This window comes from Triticum dicoccoides, chromosome 4A (assembly GCF_002162155.2).
Source record: "Triticum dicoccoides isolate Atlit2015 ecotype Zavitan chromosome 4A, WEW_v2.0, whole genome shotgun sequence".
Taxonomy (NCBI): domain Eukaryota; kingdom Viridiplantae; phylum Streptophyta; class Magnoliopsida; order Poales; family Poaceae; genus Triticum; species Triticum dicoccoides.
In genome coordinates this window covers 280189308-280216110 of record NC_041386.1, presented here as the reverse complement: position 1 = coordinate 280216110, position 26803 = coordinate 280189308, and positions in this window count along the sequence as shown.

Here is a 26803-nt window from a genome sequence, read left to right as displayed (position 1 = left end):
TACTTGGGAGTTAGAAACTGAACAGCATTTTACATGTTTACAATATCCCGAGGAGAGACGGGTTGCTGCTGCTGTTTGTGCTTTCACTAGTTTTGCATGTGTCTGGTGGTCTGAACATTGTAGATTATATCCTATTCCAACTACTTGGGCTGCTTTGAAAACCGCTATGCGTACGCGTTGGGTTCCACCATATTATCAACGTGAATTGCTTCAAAAATTGCAGCGTTTAAGACAAGGAAAAAATTCTGTAGAAGAATATTATCAGGAATTACAAACTGGCATGATTCGATGTGGTATTGTTGAGGAGAATGAAGCTTTGCTTGCACGTTTTCTGGGTGGATTAAATAGAGAGATTCAGACCATTCTAGACTATAAGGAGTATACTAATATCACTCGTTTATTCCATCTTGCTTGTAAAGCTGAACGTGAAGTGCAGGATCGACAAGCATTGGCGCGAACTAACTTTTCTGCAGGCCGACCTTCATCATGGACACCGCGTGCATCTTCTACTTCAACTGCACCAGCACCTCAATCAGGTGCCTCCTACAGCCATGATACAAGAAAACAGGAACAACCACCATTATCTGCCAAGAGCGCACCTGCCGGGCCTGCACAGAGTTCTTCTTCTTCCAGGGCATCAACAGGGCATACAAGTGATATTATTTGTCGTCATTGTAAGGGAGGAGGTCATTATGCGAGAGAATGCAAATCTCCGCGTGTGATGATTGCTACCGAGGGTGGTGGATATGAGTCCGCTAGTGACTATGATGAGGAGACTTTGGCTCTTATTACACGTGAAGAACATGGTGGAGATGATTCTGATCATGAGACGCAATACATGGCTCCTGAAGACGCTGACAGGTATGAATGTTTAGTTGCTCAACGTGTTTTGAGTGTGCAGGTCACACAAGCTGAGCAAAATCAGAGGCAGAATTTGTTCCATACCAAGGGAGTTGTGAAGGAACGTTCTGTGCGCGTCATAATAGACGGAGGGAGCTGCAACAACTTGGCTAGCATGGAGATGGTGGAGAAGCTTTCTCTCACCACAAGACCACATCCACATCCTTACTACATCCAATGGTTCAACAACAGCGGCAAGGTTAAGGTAACACGTACTGTTCGTGTGCATTTTAGTATCTCTACATATGCTGATTATGTTGATTGTGATGTGGTACCTATGCAAGCATGTTCCTTATTACTTGGTAGACCATGGCAATTTGATAAAAATTCTGTACACCATGGTAGAAACAATCACTATACTCTTGTTCATAAGGATAAAAATATTACTTTGCTTCCTATGACTCCTGATTCCATTTGGAAAGATGATATTAATAGAGCTAATAAAGCACAACAGGAGAAGAATAAGAGTGTGATAGAGGCAAAGGTGTCCCGTCTTTCGATGAGATGGTGGATTTCGCTTTGGTGGAAGTCGACTTTGACGATCCGACTACGAACGTGCGAGGACGTCGCGCCTTAGCAATCGCTAAACCAACTCCGAGAGGTTATTGACCACGCCGGAGCACGATCAACCTGACCACGAGGGTCTGTTTCCTGCGAGCAAACGAAGAACAAGCAAGAAACTAAGATTGCAATCTGGATATTGCGAATATAAGATGAAAGCTTTATTGATCAAGGTGGGGTTCTGTGACGCCTTTGTCTGGTCGTTGAACACAAACGAAGTACGCGAAGTTGCAGCTATGGCGAACTTTTAATCTAAACAAAACCCCAAAGTCTAAACGATGCCCTAAGGGCTTTATATATGGAGGAAGAGGGGGGGAATTTCGTGGCCCTTGGTGGAGGAGTCCGAAATCAACCCTATCTCTTGTTTCCCCACACATACAGACTCTAAAAATAGCCTATACTTATGTATTTCGAAATTACATGGGCCTGGCCCAATAATAAGGTGACGCAGCACCTAAAATAGCCTCGGGACGAAATTTATGAAGTGGCATCTTGTATATTTCGTCCAAGGCTTCATGCACCCATTATGGTGGCTTCAAAGTCCTGAAATCATCACTTGTAACTCCGTTCTTGTTCCCCTTGCGCATGCCATCATCTCCATGCTTGTTCTTGCTCCAATGTTCATCCTTCTCCAAGCTAGGCCCTTCATTTGTAAGCAAAACAAATGTATCCAATTTAGGCAGCATCATATTCTCATGAACATTAGAATCATTACCAAGAAACGAAAGTACCTGGTAATTTAGTTGGCGTGCACGAGCTCTAGTAATTGGTCCAGTATGTATAGCAGCAGGGGCTGTGGGTGTAACAATTGTATTGATGTCCTCATCACAAACCGTGCACCATACCGTACCAATCCAGAGGAGACGAAGGAGATTATGCGTCAAGTACAAGAGCTTCTCGACAAAGGTTATATACGCGAATCCCTTAGTCCTTGTGCTGTTCCTATTATTCTAGTGCCAAAAAAGGATGGTACATCACGTATGTGTGTTGATTGTAGAGGCATTAATAATATTACTATTCGTTATTGTCATCCTATTCATAGGCTAGATGATATGCTTGATGAATTGAGTGGCTCTACAATATTCTCCAAAGTTGATTTGCGTAGTGGCTACCATCAAATTCGTATGAAATTGGGAGATGAATGGAAAACAGCATTTAAAACTAAGTTTGGATTATATGAGTGGTTAATCATGCCTTTTGGGTTAACTAATGCACCTAGTACTTTCATGAGATTAATGAACGCAGTTTTACGTGCTTTCATTGGACGATTTGTGGTAGTTTACTTCGATGACATATTGATTTATAGCAGATCTTTGGAAGAACATTTGGAACATTTACGTGCTGTTTTTATTGCTCTACGTGATGCACGTTTGTTTGGTAACCTTGGGAAGTGCACCTTTTGCACCGACCGAGTATCTTTTCTTGGCTATGTTGTTACTCCACAGGGAATTGAAGTTGATAAAGCCAAGATTGAAGCTATTGAGAGTTGGCCGCAGCCCAAAATGGTCACACAAGTGAGGAGTTTTCTTGGCCTCGCTGGATTCTATAGGCGTTTTGTGAGAGATTTCAGCACCATTGCTGCACCTCTCAATGAGCTTACAAAGAAAGATGTGCCTTTTCTTTGGGGTACCGCACAGGAAGAAGCCTTCACGGTATTGAAAGATAAGTTGACACATGCTCCTTTACTCCAACTTCCTGATTTTAATAAGACTTTTGAGCTTGAATGTGATGCTAGTGGAATTGGATTAGGAGGTGTGTTATTACAAGATGGCAAACCTGATGAGGACATCAATACAATTGTTACACCCACAGCCCCTGCTGCTATACATACTGGACCAATTACTAGAGCTCGTGCACGCCAACTAAATTACCAGGTAATTTCGTTTCTTGGTAATGATTCTAATGTTCATGAGAATATGATGCTGCCTAAATTGGATACATTTGTTTTGCTTACAAATGAAGGGCATAGCTTGGAGAAGGATGAACATTGGAGCAAGAACAAGCATGGAGATGATGGCATGCGCAAGGGGAACAAGAACGGAGTTACAAGTGATGATTTCAGGACTTTGAAGCCACCATAATGGGTGCATGAAGCCTTGGACGAAATATACAAGATGCCACTTCATAAATTTCGTCCCGAGGCTATTTTAGGTGCTGCGTCACCTTATTATTGGGCCAGGCCCATGTAATTTCGAAATACATAAGTATAGGCTATTTTTAGAGTCCGTATGTGTGGGGAACAAGAGATAGGGTTGATTTCGGACTCCTCCACCAAGGGCCACGAAATTCCCCCCTCTTCCTCCATATATACAGCCCTTAGGGCATCGTTTAGACTTTGGGATTTGTTTAGTTAAAAGTTAGCCATTGCAACTTCGTGTACTTTGTTTGTGTCCAACGACCAGACCAAGACCGTTTACGGATCCCCACCTTTATCAATACTTCATCTATATTCGCAATATTTAGATTGCTTTATCATATTCTTGCTTGTTCTTCGATTGCTTGCAGGAATAGACCTTCGTGGTCAGGTTGACCGTGCTTCCGGCGTGGTCAATAACCTCAGGAGATTGGTTTAGCGATTGCTAAGGCGCAACATCGTGCACGTTTGTAGCCGGATCGTCAAAGTCGTCTCCACCAAATCGATAGTTATCATTTCATCAAAAGATCGGGACACCCCGCCTCTATCAAGTGGTATCAGATTTCCAGGTTGCTCGGTGAGATTTTACAGTTTTTCGTAGTTTAGATCGAGTCTGTTCTTCATACCTATAGTCCACGAAAAAGCCACAAAAAAAATTAGGGTTAGTTCATCATATCCGAACCAATCTGAGCCTTGCATAATCTTTTTAGGGTTTTGCTTTGTTGAATTTGCGGTTGCGTCGTCGTGTCTAGTTGCTGGTCTTAGAGTCTAGTCTTTTAGAGTTTCGAGTTCTGGTCATAAGTTGTCACGCCGCCGCCGCACCATCATCATCGCCCCTGCCATCTACCACCACCGCACCGAATCCGTATCCATATACCACCACCAATCCGTGTCCATATACCACCACCGGTCCATATCCATATACTACCACCGCTACCACCACCGCTGCCATATACCACCACCATATATCCACCACCAATCCGAGTTCTTTGCTTATTAGGTTTGTTTTCGGGATCCATCTAGATTCTGATTCGTGTTTCCTTGCCGGAGTAGGTTTTGAAAAAAAAAAAGAGTCGGGTAGCCACGCTCCGTTTAGGCCCAAAATTTTTCGAAAACGCATTTTTCGAAAAAAATTCTGGCTATCCTATTTTTAGGTGTTTCTGAGTGTTTTGAGACAGGTGCCATTATAGGAAGTTTTTTTTGACCCGTTTCCAGTTTTTGGGTCCGGGCAGTCGAAAAAAAAAAATTTGGTCGAAAAAAATTTCGTGCCCATCCTGTCAGTTTGAGCTAGGAAGAGTTTTGAGACACTCGCCATTATAGTGATTTTTCGCAAAAAAAAAAGCAGCGCAAAAAAAAGAACGCAAAAAAAAGAGCGAAAAAAAAAAATTCAGAGTGTGCTTTTCCCTTGTTTACGTGCCGCGCCGTGATTTTGTTAGTGTTCTAGGCTCGCGTCTCTAGCACAGTCTAGCCTAGGACCAGCACAGTACCGTCGTTGAGCGTTTATTCAACTTTGCATCTCTGAATTGATTATTGCTGACCCTTTTTGCTACCATATTATAAGCCTTCCCAGCTCCACATACATCTACGTCGTGCGTTTGACTCTCCCTGGTAATCGCTCTATCCAAGCTTTGAGAGTTTTTGACTACAACGGTTGCCGATCACCGCCTGCTGCTGGGTAAGAACTGGTAAGAATTTGAGATTTGCTTGACGGATTTGTGACACCCACCACCACCACTTGTTCGTAGTCTGTAGGATCATATTCTTGTGTGTTTCTATTGCTGCTAACCATGCCAGGATCACAAGCCGACGAGATTGACTGGGAGAATTTATCGAACAAGGAGCTTCATGATAAGTTTCAGCAAATGATGACTGAACAGGTGCAAGATGTGCTGAACAATTTTGAAGAGGCCATGGAGAAGATCACTGGCTTTGAGAAGACGTTCGAAACAAAGCACGATAACAAGTTTAATGAATTGCTCGCGCGTCTTCCACCACCACCAACCGCTGCAGCTAACGCACCTCTCCAACAGCAACAACAACGACTACCTCCACGTCGCGAAGCAGACCTCCGCCGAGCAAGCCGTGTTCCTCTTGCGTTTGGCCAAACTGTTGGTGCTGCTATTGATACTTCTGTGGCTCCTGCTGCTGATGCGGAGGAGGATGATTATGTGGGAGATTATGAGGATGAGGTTGATCAAAATCAACACTACGTGCAGCCACCTGTACCACCACCAGCAGGTCGACCTCAGGTATATATTCGTAATGGTAGGCCTGCACCACCACCTCAGGTACGAGATGATGTCCATATTCCTAAACTGAAATTGAATATTCCACCATTTGAGGGTAGATATGTTCCTGATATATATCTTACTTGGGAGTTAGAAACTGAACAACGATTTACATGTTTACAATATCCTGAGGAGAGACGAGTTGCTGCTGCCGTTTGTGCTTTCACTAGTTTTGCATGTGTATGGTGGTCTGAACATTGTAGATTATATCCTATTCCAACTACTTGGGCTGCTTTGAAAACTGTTATGCGTACGCGTTGGGTTCCACCATATTATCAACGTGAATTGCTTCAAAAATTGCAGCGTTTAAGACAAGGGAAAAATTCTGTAGAAGAATATTATCAGGAATTACAAACTGGCATGATTAGATGTGGTATTGTTGAGGAGAATGAAGCTATGCTTGCACGTTTTCTGGGTGGATTAAATAGAGAGATTCAGACCATTCTAGACTATAAGGAGTATACTAATATCACTCGTTTATTCCATCTTGCTTGTAAAGCTGAACGTGAAGTGCAGGATCGACAAGCATTGGGGCGAACTAACTTTTCTGCAGGCCGACCTTCATCATGAACACCACGTGCATCTTCTACTTCAACTGCACCAGCACCTCCATCCGGTGCCACCTCCAGCCGTGATACAAGAAAACAGGCACAACCACCATTATCTGCCAAGAGCGCACCTGCAGGGCCTGCACAGCGTTCTTCTTCTTCCATGGCATCAACAGGGCACACAAGTGATATTATTTGTCGTCGTTGTAAGGGAGGAGGTCATTATGCGAGAGAATGCAAATCTCCGCGTGTGATGATTGCTACCGCGGATGGTGGATATGAGTCCGCTAGTGACTATGATGAGGAGACTTTGGCTCTTATTACACGTGAAGAACATGGTGGAGATGATTCTGATCATGAGACGCAATACATGGCTCCTGAAGACGCTGACAGGTATGAATGTTTAGTTGCTCAACGTGTTTTGAGTGTGCAGGTCACACAAGCTGAGCAAAATCAGAGGCAGAATTTGTTCCATACCAAGGGAGTTGTGAAGGAACGTTCTGTGCGCGTCATCATAGACGGAGGGAGCTGCAACAACTTGGCTAGCATGGAGATGGTGGAGAAGCTTTCTCTCACCACAAGACCACATCCACATCCTTACTACATCCAATGGTTCAACAACAGCGGCAAGGTTAAGGTAACACGTACTGTTCGTGTGCATTTTAGTATCTCTACATATGCTGATTATGTTGATTGTGATGTGGTACCTATGCAAGCATGTTCCTTATTACTTGGTAGACCATGGCAATTTGATAAAAATTCTGTACACCATGGTAGAAACAATCACTATACTCTTGTTCATAAGGATAAAAATATTACTTTGCTTCCTATGACTCCTGATTCAATTTTGAAAGATGATATTAATAGAGCTAATAAAGCAAAACAGGAGAAGAATAAGAGTGAAAATCAGATTGTGGCAAAAGAATTTGAGCAACCAATGAAGCCTAATAATAAACAATCTAGTGTTGCTTCTGAAATTAAATTGAAAAGTGCATGTTTATTTGCCACCAAATCTGATATTGATGAGCTAGATTTCAGCCAATCTGTTTGCTATGCTTTTGTGTGCAAAGAGGCATTATTTTCATTCGAGGACGTGCCTTCCTCTTTGCCTCCTGCTGTCACTAACATTTTGCAGGAGTTCGCTGACGTCTTTCCACAAGACGTGCCACCGGGATTACCGCCTATTCGAGGGATTGAGCATCAGATTGACTTAATTCCCGGTGCTTCACTGCCAAACCGTGCACCATACCGTACCAATCCAGAGGAGACGAAGGAGATTATGCGTCAAGTACAAGAGCTTCTCGACAAAGGTTATATACGCGAATCCCTTAGTCCTTGTGCTGTTCCTATTATTCTAGTGCCGAAAAAGGATGGTACATCACGTATGTGTGTTGATTGTAGAGGCATTAATAATATTACTATTCGTTATCGTCATCCTATTCCTAGGCTAGATGATATGCTTGATGAATTGAGTGGCTCTACAATATTCTCAAAAGTTGATTTGCGTAGTGGATACCATCAAATTCGTATGAAATTGGGAGAAGAATGGAAAACAGCATTTAAAACTAAGTTTGGATTATATGAGTGGTTAGTCATGCCTTTTGGGTTAACTCATGCGCCTAGTACTTTCATGAGACTAATGAACGAAGTTTTACGTGCTTTCATTGGACGATTTGTGGTAGTCTATTTTGATGATATACTGATTTATAGCAGATCTTTGGAAGAACATTTGGAACATTTACGTGCTGTTTTTATTGCTCTACGTGATGCACGTTTGTTTGGTAACCTTGGGAAGTGCACCTTTTGCACCGACCGAGTATCTTTTCTTGGCTATGTTGTTACTCCACAGGGAATTGAAGTTGACAAAGCCAAGATTGAAGCTATTGAGAGTTGGCCGCAGCCCAAAACGGTCACACAAGTGAGGAGTTTTCTTGGCCTCGCTGGATTCTATAGGCGTTTTGTGAGAGATTTCAGCACCATTGCTGCACCTCTCAACGAGCTTACAAAGAAGGATGTGCCTTTTGTTTGGGGTACCGCACAGGAAGAAGCCTTCATGGTATTGAAAGATAAGTTGACACATGCTCCTTTACTCCAACTTCCTGATTTTAATAAGGCTTTTGAGCTTGAATGTGATGCTAGTGGAATTGGATTAGGAGGTGTGTTATTACAAGATGGCAAACCTGTTGCATACTTTTCTGAAAAATTGAGTGGGCCTAGTCTGAATTATTCTACTTATGATAAAGAATTATATGCTCTTGTTCGGACTTTAGAAACATGGCAACATTATTTATGGCCCAAAGAATTTGTTATACATTCTGATCATGAATCTTTGAAACATATTAAAAGTCAAGCTAAACTGAATCGTAGACATGCTAAATGGGTTGAATTCATTGAGACTTTCCCTTATGTCATTAAACACAAGAAGGGAAAAGAAAATGTTATTGCTGATGCATTGTCTCGTCGCTATACTATGCTTTCACAACTTGACTTCAAAATAATTGGTTTGGAGACCATCAAAGATCAATATGTGCATGATGTTGATTTTAAAGATGTAATGCATAATTGTAAAGAAGGAAGAATGTGGAACAAGTTTGTTGTTAACGATGGATTTGTGTTTCGTGCTAACAAGCTATGCATTCCAGCTAGCTCCGTTCGTCTTTTGTTGTTGCAGGAGGCGCATGGAGGAGGATTAATGGGACACTTTGGCGTGAAGAAGACGGAGGACGTACTTGCTACACATTTCTTTTGGCCAAAGATGAGACGGGATGTTGAGCGTTTTATTGCTCGCTGCACTACATGTCAAAAAGCTAAGTCACGACTCAATCCTCATGGTTTATATATGCCTTTGCCTGTACCTAGTGTTCCTTGGGAGGATATATCTATGGACTTTGTTTTAGGTTTACCTCGAACAAAGAAGGGGAGAGATAGCATATTTGTTGTCGTGGATAGATTCTCGAAAATGGCACACTTTATACCATGTCATAAAAGCGATGATGCTGTTAATGTTGCTGATTTGTTCTTTCGTGAAATTATTCGCTTGCATGGTGTGCCAAATACTATTGTTTCAGATCGTGATACTAAATTTCTTAGCCACTTTTGGAGATGTTTATGGGCTAAGTTGGGGACTAAACTGCTTTTTAGTACTACTTGTCACCCCCAAACTGATGGACAAACTGAAGTAGTCAATAAAACGTTGTCTACTATGCTTAGGGCTGTTTTAAAGAATAATAAGAAAATGTGGGAGGAATGCTTGCCTCATATTGAATTTGCTTATAATCGTTCATTGCATTCTACTACTAAGATGTGCCCTTTTGAAGTTGTGTATGGTTTCCTACCTCGTGCACCTATTGATTTGTTGCCTCTTCCATCTTCGGAGAAGGTTAATTTTGATGCTAAACAACGTGCTGAATTGATTTTAAAAATGCATGAGTTAACTAAGGAAAACATTGAGCGTATGAATGCTAAATATAAACTTGCTGGAGATAAGGGTAGAAAACATGTTGTGTTTGCACCTGGAGATCTTGTTTGGTTACATTTGCGTAAGGATAGATTTCCTGATTTGCGCAAATCAAAGTTAATGCCACGTGCTGATGGTCCCTTTAAGGTGTTAGAGAAAATAAATGATAATGCATATAAACTTGAGCTGCCTGCAGATTTTGGGGTTTGTCCCACTTTTAACATTGCAGATTTGAAGCCTTATTTGGGTGAGGAAGATGAACTTCCGTCGAGGACGACTTCATTTCAAGAAGGGGAGGATAATGATGACATCAATACAATTGTTACACCCACAGCCCCTGCTGCTATACATACTGGACCAATTACTAGAGCTCGTGCACGCCAACTAAATTACCAGGTACTTTCGTTTCTTGGTAATGATTCTAATGTTCATGAGAATATGATGCTGCCTAAATTGGATACATTTGTTTTGCTTACAAATGAAGGGCCTAGCTTGGAGAAGGATGAACATTGGAGCAAGAACAAGCATGGAGATGATGGCATGCGCAAGGGGAACAAGAACGGAGTTACAAGTGATGATTTCAGGACTTTGAAGCCACCATAATGGGTGCATGAAGCCTTGGACGAAATATACAAGATGCCACTTCATAAATTTCGTCCCGAGGCTATTTTAGGTGCTGCTTCACCTTATTATTGGGCCAGGCCCATGTAATTTCGAAATACATAAGTATAGGCTATTTTTAGAGTCCGTATGTGTGGGGAAACAAGAGATAGGGTTGATTTCGGACCCCTCCACCAAGGGCCACGAAATTCCCCCCTCTTCCTCCATATATACAGCCCTTAGGGCATCGTTTAGACTTTGGGTTTGTTTAGATTAAAAGTTCGCCATAGCTGCAACTTCGCGTACTTCGTTTGTGTTCAACGACCAGACAAAGGCGTCACAGAACCACACCTTGATCAATAAAGCTTTCATCTTATATTCGCAATATCCAGATTGCAATCTCAGTTTCTTGCTTGTTCTTCGTTTGCTCGCAGGAAACAGACCCTCGTGGTCAGGTTGATCGTGCTCCGGCGTGGTCAATAACTTCTCGGAGTTGGTTTAGCGATTGCTAAGGCGCGACGTCCTCGCACGTTCGTAGTCGGATCGTCAAAGTCGACTGCCACCAAAGCGATATCCATCATCTCATCGAAAGACGGGACACCTTTGCCTCTATCACCATCAAAGATCAATATGTGCATGATGCTGATTTTAAAGATGTAATGCAGAATTGCAAAGAAGGAAGAATGTGGAACAAGTTTGTCGTTAACGATGGATTTGTGTTTCGTGCTAACAAGCTATGCATTCCAGCTAGCTCCGTTCGTCTTTTGTTGTTGCAGGAGGCGCATGGAGGAGGATTAATGGGACACTTTGGCGTGAAGAAGACGGAGGACGTACTTGCTACACATTTCTTTTGGCCAAAGATGAGACGGGATGTTGAGCGTTTTATTGCTCGCTGCACTACATGTCAAAAAGCTAAGTCACGACTCAATCCTCATGGTTTATATATGCCTTTGCCTGTACCTAGTGTTCCTTGGGAGGATATATCTATGGACTTTGTTTTAGGTTTACCTCGAACAAAGAAGGGGAGGGATAGCATATTTGTTGTCGTGGATAGATTCTCGAAAATGGCACACTTTATACCATGTCATAAAAGCGATGATGCTGTTAATGTTGCTGATTTGTTCTCTCGTGAAATTATTCGCTTGCATGGTGTGCCAAATAGTATTGTTTCAGATCGTGATACTAAATTTCTTAGCCACTTTGGGAGATGTTTATGGGCTAAGTTGGGGACTAAACTGCTTTTTAGTACTACTTGTCACCCCCAAACTGATGGACAAACTGAAGTAGTCAATAGAACGTTGTCTACTATGCTTAGGGCTGTTTTGAAGAATAATAAGAAAATGTGGGAGGAATGCTTGCCTCATATTGAATTTGCTTATAATCGTTCATTGCATTCTACTACTAAGATGTGCCCTTTTGAAGTTGTGTATGGTTTCCTACCTCGTGCACCTATTGATTTGTTGCCTCTTCCATCTTCGGAGAAGGTTAATTTTGATGCTAAACAACGTGCTGAATTGATTTTAAAAATGCATGAGTTAACTAAGGAAAACATTGAGCGCATGAATGCTAAATATAAACTTGCTGGAGATAAGGGTAGAAAACATGTTGTGTTTGCACCTGGAGATCTTGTTTGGTTACGTTTGCGTAAGGATAGATTTCCTGATTTGCGCAAATCAAAGTTAATGCCACGTGCTGATGGTCCCTTTAAGGTGTTAGAGAAAATAAATGATAATGCATATAAACTTGAGCTGCCTGCAGATTTTGGGGTTAGTCCCACTTTTAACATTGCAGATTTGAAGCCTTATTTGGGTGAGGAAGATGAACTTCCGTCGAGGACGACTTCATTTCAAGAAGGGGAGGATGATGAGGACATCAATACAATTGTTACACCCACAGCCCCTGCTGCTATACATACTGGACCAATTACTAGAGCTCGTGCACGCCAACTAAATTACCAGGTACTTTTGTTTCTTGGTAATGATTCTAATGTTCATGAGAATATGATGCTGCCTAAATTGGATACATTTGTTTTTCTTACAAATGAAGGGCCTAGCTTGGAGAAGGATGAACATTGGAGCCAGAACACGCATGGAGTTGATGGCATGCGCAAGGGGAACAAGAACGGAGTGACAAGTGATGATTTCAGGACTTTGAAGCCGCCATAAGGAGTGCATGAAGCCTTGGACGAAATATACAAGATGCCACTTCATAATATTCGTCCATAGGCTATTCTAGGTGCTACGTCACTTTATTAATTGGCCAGGCCCATGTAATTTCGAAATACTTAAGTATAGGCTATTTTTAGAGTCCGTATGTGTGGGGAAACAAGAGTTAGGGTTGGTTTCGGACCCCACCCTCAAGGGCCACGAAATTCCCCCCCTCTTCCTCCATATATACAGCCCTTAGGGCGTCGTTTAGACTTTGGGTTTTGTTTAGATTAAAAGTTCGCCATAGCTGCAACTTCGCGTACTTCGTTTGTGTTCAACGACCAGACAAAGGCGTCACAGAACCCCACCTTGATCAATAAAGCTTTCATCTTATATTCGCAATATCCAGATTGCAATCTTAGTTTCTTGCTTGTTCTTCGTTTGCTCGCAGGAAATAGACCCTCGTGGTCAGGTTGATCGTGCTCCGGCGTGGTCAATAACCTCTCGGAGTTGGTTTAGCGATTGCTAAGGCGCGACGTCCTCGCATGTTTGTAGTCGGATCGTCAAAGTCGACTTCCACCAAAGTGATATCCATCATCTCATCGAAAGACGGGACACCTTTGCCTCTATCACTAATCCTATAATGAAAAATTCCCACTAGTATATGAAAGTGACAAAGTAGGTGACTCTCCATATGAAAAACATGGTGCTACTTTGAGGCACAAGTGCGGTAAAGGATACTAGCAATGCCCCTTCTCTCTTTGTTTATTTATTTATTTTATTTTATTCTCTTTTTTTCTCTCTTTCATTTTTTCCTCTTTTTTTTCTTTTCTTTTTCTCTCATTGTCCGGAGTCTCATCCCGACTTGTGGGGGAATCACAGTCTCCATCATCCTTTCCTTACTCGGGCACTGCTCTAAAAATGAATAATGATGATCATCGCACTTCTATTTACTTATAACTCAAAAGAAACAAAAATTACAACTCGATACCTATGATGAAATATGACTCTATATAAATGCCTTTGGCGATGATCTAGAGTAACTTGTATAAAAAATGATGAACGGTGGTTGAGCCACAAACACTATGTCAGCTATATGATCATGCAAAGCAATATGAAAATGAATGCTCAAGTCATCAAACAAAAATAGTGGAAGTTGCATGGCAATATAACTCCGAATGGCCATGGAAAAGCCATAATAGGTAGGTATGGTGGCTATTTTGAGGAAGATATAATGAGGTTTATGTGTGATAGAGAGTATCATATCACAGAGTTTTGGATGCACCTGCGAAGTTTGCACCACGTCTCAATGTGAGAAAGGGCAATGCACGGTACCGTAGAGGCTAGCAAATTGCGAAAAGGTAAGAGTGCGTATAATCCATGGACTCAAATTTGACATAAAGAACTCATATACTTATTGCCAAAGTTTATTAGCCCTCGAAGCAAAGTACTATTACGCATGCCCCTAGGGGGATAGATTGGTAGGAAGATACCATCACTCGTCCCCGACGGCCACTCATAAGGAAGACAATCAAAAATAAATCATGCTCCAACATCATAGCGTAACAAGAGACTACACGTGCATGCTTCGGGAATCACAAACCTTAACACCAATATTCCTACTAGAGCATAATTACTCATCAACATAACTCACATATCACATTAGCATATCTCAAAACTATTACTAAAAAAGAAGTTTATTTTGTCCAATGATCTTCATGACATTTTTTCTTTTCTTTATCCTTCTTGGATATCTATCAATTTGGGACTAATTTTCATGTGTTGCTTTTGACAAGCTCCAACAAAATATAAGCGAAGATCATGAGCATAATGTTTCTTTCTCTCAAAATAATTTACGTGAAGCAAGAGAGAATTTCTTCAAAATTTTACTAACTCTCAAATAAATGTAAGTGAAGCAAGTGAGCATTTCTTCAAAATACTAAGCACACCGTCCTCAAAAATATATAAGTGAAGCACCAGAGCAAGTCTTCAAAAATACTAAGAACACCATGCTCAAAAAGATATAAGTGAAGCACTAGAGCAAGTCCTAGCTCATAAAATATTTAAGTGAAGCATAGAGAGCAATTCTAATAAGTCATGACATAATTTTGGCTCTTTCAAATAGGTGTGTCCAACAAGGATTGATGACTTAAGACACAAAATAAAACAAGCAAAGACTTCATGAGGACATGACTACCTTGGATACGACCAAAAATATTGCATACATGCATATTTGTCAGGTGATTTCTAATGCAAACTATTCAATAATCTATTTATGTTATCCAGAACAAAAATACTTCACACACTTTTGTGTTTTGTCTAATTGCAGGTGTATGGGACATTTGTACAATCCACATATGAAGACAAGGGAAAAGGATAAGTTTAGGTTGTGTTCAAAAAGTCCTCTCACGTCACTTTTGGGCCAAGAGAAGATAGAGTCCAAGTCTCTCACGTTCTGGATTTAGATTCGAACTGCACAGACAAACCTGACTCAAAACGCCAACAACTTTTTCATACGGACTCCGAATTGGGTGATTATTTTTTTGTTGGAAACTAGATTTCGTGCTCTTTCCAACCCAATTGGATTCACCTTCAAATTCGTCCGGAGCGTTGAGCTACGGACGAAACAATCTGACGTTGCAGCAGAATCCGAGTCAAACTACAAGCCCAAAAGTGTTGCATCACCTCCACTTGGGCCCATGAGCCTTGTACGACTTAGGGTTAGTTTTAGGCTGCCTTGGGACGTCCTCCCACCTCCTTGGCCGCCATCCCTTGCTCCTATATAAGTAGATCCATCTAGTAGCTTTTTCCTGGGGTTTTATTTAGTTAAAAGTTAGCCATCGCTGCAACTTCGTGTACTTCGTTTGTGTCCAACGACTAGACCAAGACCGCTTATGAAACCCCACTTTTATCAATACTTCATCCATACTCGCAATATTCAGATTGCTTAATCATATTCTTGCTTGTTCTTCGAGTGCTTGCAGGAATAGACCTTCGTGGTCAGGTTGATCGTGCTCCAGCGTGGTCAATAACGTCCCGGAGTTGGTTTAGCGATTGCTAAGGCGCAACGTCGTGCACGTTTGTAGTCGGATCGTTAAAGTCGTCTCCACCAAATCGATAGTTATCATCTCATTGAGAGATCGGGACCCTCGCCTCTATCAAGTGGTATCAGTTTTCAGGTTGCTCGGTGAGAATTTCCAGTTTTTCTAGATTAGATTTATTTTCTTACCTATTGTCCAAGAAAAAGCCACAAAAAAGAGTTAGATATATTCATCCTTGGTCCAAGCTAGTCTGAGCCTTTGCAATTTTCTTTTCATTGCTTGCATAGTTGAATTATCGGTTGCATCGTCGTGTCGAGTTGCTGGTCTTAGTGTCTAGTTCGTTTAGAGTTTCGAGTTCTGTTCACATTAGTCACGCCACCGCTGCATCATTATCTCTTCCGCTGTCCACCACCCATCCATCAATTTCCACCATGTGCTACCCACCATTCATTGTCATAATAATAGTTGAGATCGTTCACATCTTCACTTGATCTAATCTGCATCTTATCTAGTTTGTTTTGGAAAGAGGGAGATAAAAAAAGAGAGAAAAAAACGAGAGAAAAAAAAAGAGAAAAAAAAAGTCAGAGAAAAAAAAGGAGAGAAAGAAAAAAAGTGTGAGGAAAAAAAAGAGGGAAGAAAAAAAACAAAATTCGGATCTTTTTAGACTCAATCTCGTAGTTGAATTCGGATTGGAATCTGTTTTGTGCACTGTTCAGTAAAACAGGCATAGCTTCCTCATACGAAGTCCGTTTTGCCTCCGCGAGTACTCAAACGAAAGCTAGCGATGAGCCGCATCTAAATAGTTGAAGAAGCTTGTTCAATATTTGGCACCTCAAAATCGGCTTCTAAATAGGTCTTTTTGCCCTCTGAAGTTCATGAACACAGCTTATTCCAGTTTTTCAGGACATTTTTCGAATTTTTTGACTCCTCATATCAACTCGGAATTGAGTGATTCCTTTTGTGTTTCAAAACTTGAGTCAATACCATTCTTGAAAAAAAAATTGGCACAAACTTTTTCAGAGGAAAGTTGGAGACAAAGTTGTTGATATATCCTGCTTGGTTGTTGTTTCACATCATTATCTTTACTGCCGTTGTGATCTTCACTTATATCTTGTTGTCCAGAGTTACTTAGTATACTTCATTGATGCTAGTTGTGCTACGACGTGACCTCATTAGTGTTCTAGGCTCGCGGCTCTAGTTCGGTCTAGCCTAGGACCAGCATAGTACCGTCGTTGAGCGTTTATTCAACATTGCATCTCTGAATTGATTATTGCTAATCTTTTGCTACCATATATAGCCAACCCAGCTCCACATATTTCTACGCCGTGTATATGCATGTTCCCCTGGCAATCGCTTTACACAATCTTCGGAGTTATTTGACACCGCTAGTTGCCTCTCACCACCTGCTGCATGGTAAGAACTTGTAAGATATTGATATTTGCTTTACTGTGAGCACTTTACAACCACATCCTAGTAGTTCATAGGAACATTATTCTCGAATTTTGGTTCTTGTTTCTACTAATCATGACAGGTTCCAGAGATAGAAGTTCTTGGACGACGGACACATCTGCACCATCACGAGAGTTGGGACAACACACACAAGCATATGGTCAGGTTATCTCTTTACCTTTATTTGAGGGTAGATTTAATCCTGCTATTTATCTAGCTTGGGAGCTTGAAGTAGAACAAGTTTTTAGTCACCATGATTTTTCTGAACTTGAGAGAGTACGAGCTACCATTAGAGCATTTACTGGTTTTGCTTCTATTTGGTGGAGTGTACATTGTAAGAAAAACATTAATAACCAACCCACAACTTGGAAAGTTTTGAAAGCTGTAATGAGACAACAATGTTTTCCTCCTTACTATCGTCGTCAATTGCGTCACAAATTGGAGCAATTAAAACAAGGCAGTAACACTGTTCATGCTTACTACCAAGAGTTCAAATCTTGTATGCATCATTGTGACATAGAAGAATCTGAGGATGATACAATGAATAGATTTTTTGGTGGTTTGAACCATGATATTCAGGCAAGTTTTCAGTATATTTCTCGTTGCATTACTGGTATGTATGTCCGTGCTTGTACCTTTGAGAGAGATACAGGAGGATGCATTGAGTGACTACAACAACTACTATTCCAGTTCATGCTCACCATCGTCGGTTGGTTACTCCACTATTGCACCTACTAGAGCAGCCCCACCTTGGATTGTGAGCGCAATATCATCTCAAGAGTATGGTACATTGTCAATGTCCGTACCTACATCATCTACCTCTCTGCGAGGTAACAGTAAAGGTATTGATGATATAACTTCACATGAGAATGAAGCATGCCTAGTTAACTTGAATGCATCATGTGTTGAGTTACCTGTTGATTTGAGCACACCACCTATTTTAGAGACTCTTGTTACTGTCATGAACGCGTCATGTGATCAAACAACTAAAATATCAACAATTTTGAGTGCACCCATTGAATTAACTGTTGATGCAAAAGAACCAATGTTTAATCATTTTGATATGACCTCTAATCTTGATGATGATTCTGTGTCCAATGACTTATTGCATGTTTGCTTATTTAAGCATGTTGTAGCATGTAAATTTGATGCAAGTAAGGTTTATTCATCGAAGTTAGGATGGTTTAATGATGAACATTGCCAATCTTTTGAAGAGAATAAGAGCTTCACTTATATGTGAAAACTGAGTTCCAATATTTTCATGCCTTCTACTTCTTGTGATAATTTTTTGGCTTTAGATTTTATGAACAATGAAAGTTACTCATGTATACATGTGACATATGTGCAAAAATCAAGGGAAGTTAAAATGGATGACATATACATATACAACATGTACACCTTGTCTCTTTTGTTAGCCACATTTCAGATTAAGCAATGCCGACGACAGCTTTGTTTTCAAAAAGGGGAGGATGATGAGGACATGACTACCTTGGATACGACCAAAAATATTGCATACATGCATATTTGTCAGGTGATTCCTAATGCAAACTATTCAATAATCTATTTATGTTATCCAGAACAAAAATACTTCACACACTTTTGTGTTTTGTCTAATTGCAGGTGTATGGGACATTTGTACAATCCACATATGAAGACAAGGGAAAAGGAGAAGTTTAGGTTGTGTTCAAAAAGTCCTCTCACGTCACTTTTGGGCCAAGAGAAGATAGAGTCCAAGTCTCTCACGTTCTGGATTCAGATTCGGACTGCACAGACATACCTGACTCAAAATGCCAACAACTTTTTCATACGGACTCTGAGTTGGGTGATTCTTTTTTGTTGGAAACTAGATTTCGTGCTCTTTCCAACCCAATTGGATTTACCTTCAAATTCGTCCGGAGTGTTGAGTTACGGACGAAACAATCCGACGTTGCAGCAGAATCCGAGTCAAACTACAAGCCCAAAGATGTTGCATCACCTCCACTTGGGCCCATGAGCCTTGTACGACTTAGGGTTAGTTTTAGGCTGCCTTGGGACGTCCTCCCACCTCCTTGGCCGCCACCCCTTGCTCCTATATAAGTAGATCCATCTAGTAGCTTTTTCCTGGAGTTTTATTTAGTTAAAAGTTAGCCATCGCTGCAACTTCGTGTACTTCGTTTGTGTCCAACGACCAGACCAAGACCGCTTATGAAACCCCACTTTTATCAATACTTCATCCATACTCGCAATATTCAGATTGCTTAATCATATTCTTGCTTGTTCTTCGAGTGCTTGCAGGAATAGACCTTCGTGGTCAGGTTGATCGTGCTCCAGCGTGGTCAATAACCTCCCGCAGTTGGTTTAGCGATTGCTAAGGCGCAATGTCGTGCACGTTTGTAGTCGGATCGTCAAAGTCGTCTCCACAAAATCGATAGTTATCATCTCATCGAAAGATCGGGACCCTCGCCTCTATCAAGACTCATATCATACAAGACGCTCCAAGAAAAACACATATCATATGACGAATAAAAATATAGTCTCGAGTAAAATACGGATAGTTGTTGGAAGAAAGCGGGGATGCCACTCAGGGGCATCCCCAAGCTTTCTTGGTTGCTCATTGTTGGATAATAGCTTGGTATGCCAGGGCATCCCCAAGCTTAGGCTCTTCCATCCTTCCTTCATCCATCGTCAGATAACCCAAAACTTGAAAACTTCAATCACACAAAACTCAACAAAACCTCCGTGGGATCCGTTAGTATAAGAATAATAAACTACTACTATATGTGATGTATCAAACCAATTCATATTTTGTTTTTGTATTATATCTACTGTATTCCAACTTTTATATGGCAAAAATTCATCAAAGAAAACCATAGAGCCATCAATATAAGCAGACAACACAAAGAAAACAGAATCTGTCAAAACAGAACAGTCTGTAGCAATCTGACTATTTCGAATACTTCTCTAATTCCAAACATTCTGAAAATTAGGACGACCTTAGAAATTTGTATGTTGATCTACTACAAGTGCAATGGGTATTTTGTCGCTCTCTGGTAAAAGATGAAAATTAATTTCCTGATCATAATTTTTTTGTTTTTTCAGCAAGATCAAACAACTATCACCCAAGAAGATCCTAAAGGCTTTACTTGGCACAAACACTAATTAAAACATAAAAACACAATTATAACATTAGCATAATTGTGCTAACACAAAAGAACCTGAAGCAAAAAGCAAAAATAAATTTTATTCACTGGGTTGCCTCCCAACAAGCGCTATAGTTTTACGCCCTTAGCTAGGCATAAAGCAAGGATTTAAGTTTTGTCATCTTTGGTTCGAGATCCATAAGATGCCCACATGATTGATTCATAGGGTGGCTTAATTCTAGTTCTAGTAAATTGTTCCATACCCATCCTCAAAGGAAATTGGAACTTAATATTTCCTTCTTTCATATCAATCACGGCACTGATACTGCGTAAAAACGGTCTACCAAGAATAATTGGACAAGACGGATTGCAATCAATATCAAGAACAATAAAATCTATGGGCACATAATTCCTATTAGCAAGAATAAGAACATCATTAATTCTTCCCATAGGCTTTTTAATAGTAGAATCCGCCAAGTGCAAATTTAAAGAGCATGATTCAAGATCGGTAAGACCAAGCACATCACATAAAGATTTCGGAATTGTAGAAACACTAGAACCCAAGTCACACAAAGCAAAACACTCATAATTTTTAATCTTGACTTTGATAGTAGGTTCCCATTCATCATGCAATTTTCTAGGAATTGAAACTTCCAATTCCAATTTTTCTTCCAAAGCTTTCATCATAGCATCAACAATATGTTTAGTAAAAGCTTTATTTTGTTCATAAGCATGGGGTGAATTTATCTTGGATTGCAACAAAGAAATAAAATCAATCAAAGAGAAACTATCATAATTAAAGTCTTTGTAATCCAAAAGAGTGGGCACATCACTAGCTAAAGTTTTGACCTCTTCAAACCCACTTTCATCTATTTTTTCAACATATTTTCACCCTCCGAAATATTGTGATGCCTTCTACCTAAAGTTGACTCTTCTCCAGTCCCTTTTTCATCAATATTAACTTTATTAAACAAGGAATCAATAGAATAAACACCAGTCATTTTAAGATCTTCATCACTTTTATCCTCTAACGAGATTGGTTTAGCATCCATTTGATTTACTAAGGTAGGTTGTGCATCAGATATTTTTCCAAGCAAACTTTCAGCTAAAGCATACTTAGATTGGATATTGCAAACTTCTCTAATGATATCATCAAGTTGTTTTGTAATGGCATCAAGCACAACGGAGTGCTCCTCAAGTTCTTTAGTAAAATACTTATTATGCTCAAATTGTGTAGTCATATATTCCTTAGTACTTTTCTCAATTTCAAGAAAAATATTAGGGTAAGGAACATCATAATATTTTCTTTGAGGCATCATGACTACGCAAAACAAGAGTGCACACAAAAACAGATCCAGCAAGAAAATGGCGAACGAAAAAGAGAGGCGAATAAACGGCAAATTTTTGTGAAGTGGGGAGAGGAAAACGAGAGGAAAATGGCAAATAATGGAAATTGCGAGGAGATGAGATTTGTGATTAGGAACCTGGTTATGAAGAAGATCCTCCCCGGCAACGGCGCCAGAAATTCCTTTTGATTGCTCTTTGGTTATAGCGCCAGAAAAGCTCATGCCTGCTAGGACTACGTCGGTATTTCCCCAAAGAGGAAAGGATGATGCAGCACATCGATGGTAGGTACTTCCCTCAGCAAAGAAACCAAGGTCATCGAACCAGTAGGAGAACCAAGAAACGCAACGTAAACAGCACCTGCACACAAATAACAACACCTCGCAACCCGACGCGTTAAAGGGGTTGTCAATCCCTTTCGGGTAACGATGGCAAAAAATTGTAGTACATTGAAATAATAGATCGCAAATAAAATAAATTGCAGCAATGTATTTTCGTATTTTTCGTTTAATAGATCTGAATAAAAATGCAAAGGAAAAGTAGATCGCAAGCAAATATATGAGGAAGAAGACCCGAGGGCCGTAGGTTTCACTAGTGGCTTCTCTCAAGAAAAGATAGCAAATGGTGGGTAAACAAATTACTGTTGGGCAATTGATAGAACCTCAAATAATTATGATGATATCCATGCAATGATCATTACATAGGCATCACGTCCAAGATTAGTAGACCGACTCCTTCCTGCATCTACAACTATTACTCCACACATCGACCACTATCCAACATGCATCTAGTGTATTAAGTTCAAGGAAAAACGGAGTAATGCAATAAGAACGATGACATCATGTAGACAAGATGCTTTTATCTATTGTGTAGATATAGATCCCGTCTTTTTATCCTTAGTAGCAACGATACATACGTGTCGGTTCCCTTTTCTGTCACTAGGATCAAGCACCGTAAGATCGAACCCACTATCGGGCACTGTCGGTGTCAAAACCAGCGGATCTCGGGTAGGGGGTCCCAAACGATGTGTCTAAGGTCGATGGTAACAGGAGACAAGGGACACGATGTTTACCCATGTTTGGGCCTTCTTTATGGAGGCAATACCCTACGTCCTACTTGATTGATATTGATGAGTATGAGTATTACAAGAGTTGATATACCTCGAGATCGTAATGGCTAAACCCTAGAGGTCTAGCTTGTATGGCTATGATAATGAATCTCTCCCCTTCGGACTAAGTCCTCCGGTTTATATAAGCACCGGGAGGATCTAGGGTTACACAAGGTCGGTTATAAAGAAACGAATCTACATATCCGGTCGCCAAGCTTGCCTTCTACGCCAAGGAGAGTCCCATTCGGACATGGGTGCAGTCTCCGGTCTTCGTATCTTCACAATCCATCAGTCCGGCCCATGGCTAACAGGCCAGACACCCGAGGACCCCTTAGTCTAGGACTCCCTCAGTATTCCCTGAACCTGGCTTCAATTACAAGGTATCCGACGTGTAGATCTGTCTTCGGCATTGCAAGGCAGGTTCCTCCTTCCAAACTCCAACACAGTCTTCGGACGTACCGATGTGTCCGGACCTGTAACTCACACCACACACAACCATGGAGAGAATATAATTTTTCATGAATCCAGTCTGCTGACAACTTTTTACAACATGACATCACGTCTGCCAGGTCACTATATCAAACCGTTTTGTCTGCCATCCCGTGTTTCAAGATGCGATTTCCATTGGCACGTCTTGTCAAAGCAGAGATCGTGTCCCCTTATTACGGGATTCTCATCAATACAGGCATGGGTAACCCAACCGTGCCGTTTACACAGCCCTTGGGAATAGGTGAGTGCTAAGGCGAGTAGGGAGGCGTTCGACATTCACGGTCTTTATAAGGGAATAAGGATTCGTTCTCAGTCACCCATGCCTCCTTCTTCCTCTGTCCATCCATTCTTGAGCTCCAGCACCCAAGCTCTAGCTTCCCATGCTGGAGAAAGCACTCCAACCATGTCCGAATCCAGAGCTGGTGGCAAGTGGATGCCTCCACTGTTAAGAGGAAAGACATCAAGGAGCTCCGAGAGGCCGGATACTTGGCCAAGGAGATCGTTCACCGTCTCCGGCCGAGGGACAGACCATCCCTACCCCAGAGCCCCATGAGAGGGTTGTGTTTCTCGCACATTTCGTCCACGGGCTGGGATTCCCTCTCCACCCGTTGGTCCGCGGACTGATGTTTTACTACGGGCTGAACTTCCATGATCTAGCCCCCAACTTTATCCTCAATATCTCGGCATTTATTGTTGTGTGTGAGGCCTTTCTCCGCATCCCGCCTCACTTCGGCCTATGCCTAAACACTTTCAATGTAAGGCTGAAGGTGGTGAGAGGCCAACAAGCAGAGTGCAGAGGCGCCATGGTGGGCAATATACCCAACGTTACATGGCCCGAAGGCTCCTTTGTGGAGATGGTGAAGGGGTGGCAGTCGGGGTGGTTCTACATCACCGAGCCGCTCGACACCAATTGGGCCGCGGCCCCCGAATTTCAATCCGGAGCTCCGCTACGGCTTACCTCCTGGAAAGAGAAGGGCCTCGCCTGGGGCTCTTCGAGCGAGCTGACTAGGCTCTAGACGTGCGTTTAGAACATGATAACATAGAGGATCAAACTCGTCAACGTGATCCAGGTTATGCTCATTCACCGGATCCTTCCGTGGAAACACCGGACTTGCTATTTGTGGGAGTTCGATCCGGCCAAGCACCAGACGCTACTAGAGCTCTTCGGCACAATGCACGAACTTACCTGGAAAGTGCTCTTCAAGGCCGGCGAGACACTACCGCCCATGGTCGAATATCATGGGCTCAGCTTAAAATGCCAGGCCAATTCGGTAAGTTTTTTCATGTATGCAAGATATAGCCTTTACTGGCATATTTTGACAAGGAGCCTAAGCCTTCCTATCAATCTGTAGGACTGGATCAACATAGTGGGGCGGATTAATTGTCCAGCTCCACTACCCGAAGATGAGGAAACCCCAGTCCTAACGAAGATGCTATTTCCGGCGCCTTATGATGTGCCGGAGAAGAAGGCCAAGAAGACGGCGAAAGGAAGTAGGAGTGGCCTTCGCCGAAAGGGTACTTCGGACATGTCGTCCGAAGACGAGACTGACTCTTCGGCCGCCGAAGATGATGGCAAGGAGGAGGAAGAAGGCAGCTCCCCCCCGGGAGGGGGAAGAAAAGAGAGGCCTCCATGAATCTGGAGGCGAAGGCGCCCAAGAGGGGGAAGGGCTCCCTTGCGGATAACTCCGCATGGGATGTCAAAAGCACTCCGGAGTGAATGCCCCGGACCAAGCCTCGGGCTGCCTCGTAAGTACCAAAACCCTATGCACCTCCCAATACCTGGCCTTTCCAGTTTACAATATTAATATGTTTAAACTATGCCATTACAGTCCGTCCCGCGACGGCTCCCCGCGAACCTCGACAGAGGGTTTTCTAGACTCAAAGGAGATGGCTAGCATGTCTCCGCCGCCTGCTCACTCTGCCTTACCCAAGGGTAATGACGATGTGGCATCCCAAAGGACCTTCCCAGACCAGGGGGAGATTCCAGAAATCATTAAGGTGGCACCCCAGGCTGACTCCTTGGCTGCCAGACAAATGGGGGAAAAAGCCCCCATGGGGAATGGCAATGGGGGCCAAGTTCCCTTCGGCCCTCAGCCGGATACCATTCCGGAGACCTACACGGCTCCAGAGTCCAACGAACGGCCTTCCTCGAAAGGAGGAGGTGTGCCTGTTCCACTGGTGACCTCTGTCCATCCAGAGGCACCGGATAATCTGCTGGAAGCACTGCGAGGCGCCTCCATTGTGGACGAGCACCATGTCCTGATGGGTATGGTGATCGAAAAGGTTCAGTCCACCAAAAGCGGACTGACTAAGGCCTGCGCTAGCCTTTTAACAGGCTTTGAGGTAACAATTGTAGAAAAAATATCACAATGTGGACAGTAGCCCCTGATGCTCTGTTCGGTGTCTGGAAAGGAAAGCTGAACAGGGGTCTAACATAAGGTGTCTATTTGAATAAGCAGGTGTCGCTGCTGGCTGCTGCCGCTCATACCGCGGAGGTCTCCGGACTGAAGCAGAACCTAGAGCGGGCCGAGAAAGTGCTTGGCCTCGTGAAGAAGCAGCTAGAGGACAACAAAGGTATGTAGTAACCTACGTGTATATTTAGGAAGGATGAATGGATTGTGCTGACTAAAGTGCCATGAGCTTTATTAGGGGCCACGACCGAGGTGGCAGCCCTCAACAAGGTGTTAGCGAAGACCGAGGAACGCGTGGCGCGCGAGAAGCATGAGGCCTAGGTCAGCGAGGTTCAGCAAGAGCTCTAGGACGCCATCAAGAAGTACGAGGCCTTGGCGCAAGTGTCCGAACATGCGAAGGCCCGCCAAAGCGTACAAGAGGCTCGAGCTGAAGACCAGAGCGCCCTTCAGGAAATCCAGGAGGCCTGGAAGATCGTAGCAGGTAAGGCTTTCATTATGCAAAGCAAGTCTGTGAAGGAAGCGTTCCTTTTACTTACCCGAATTTGGAGCTCTCCAGGGGCGTTCACGGATTTTCCACGCAGCGTATCAGACGCTGCCGAGTTCTATCGAGCCGAGGAAGGGAGTTCTACGGAGAAGCTGTTCTGGTCTCAATATCTTGGACCCGAACATCTGGTTTCCTTCAGCGACCAGCTGAAACAGCTGGTCAAGCTACACAAGGCGGCCGAGCTAGTCCGACTATGGCTTGCCGCGTCGATACCTAGCAGCTATTTCGGACATGTGAAGCAGCTTGTTAATGCCTGCCCCCGGCTTGAGGTTATAAAGTGGTCAGTCTGTATCGAAGGGGCCGCCTGAGGGCAAGGAGCACCGCCGACCCGAGTTGTATTTTGATGGTGTCCTGGAGGGATCCCGCATTGTTGTAGATCACTGTGCGAAAGACACTATCTTTGAATGAATGTATTCGAGCTCCCTCTGCCTTGTATGATGAAACAAAGTGTTTATGCAATATAATGCTTGTTATATTTTTAATTTTTTACTTCTTGTGCTGCCGTGTTGTATGAAATCTGAGGGTTAACTAGTCGCCGTCTTCTTCCCCCACGTAGGTAGTACGGGGGTGTTCGGGATGGAATCTAAACAATCTTGATCCAATTAGATGGTCCTTGAAGGAGTTGTTTAGCGCAACGAACCGGGCAACCAGACTATGCGACTG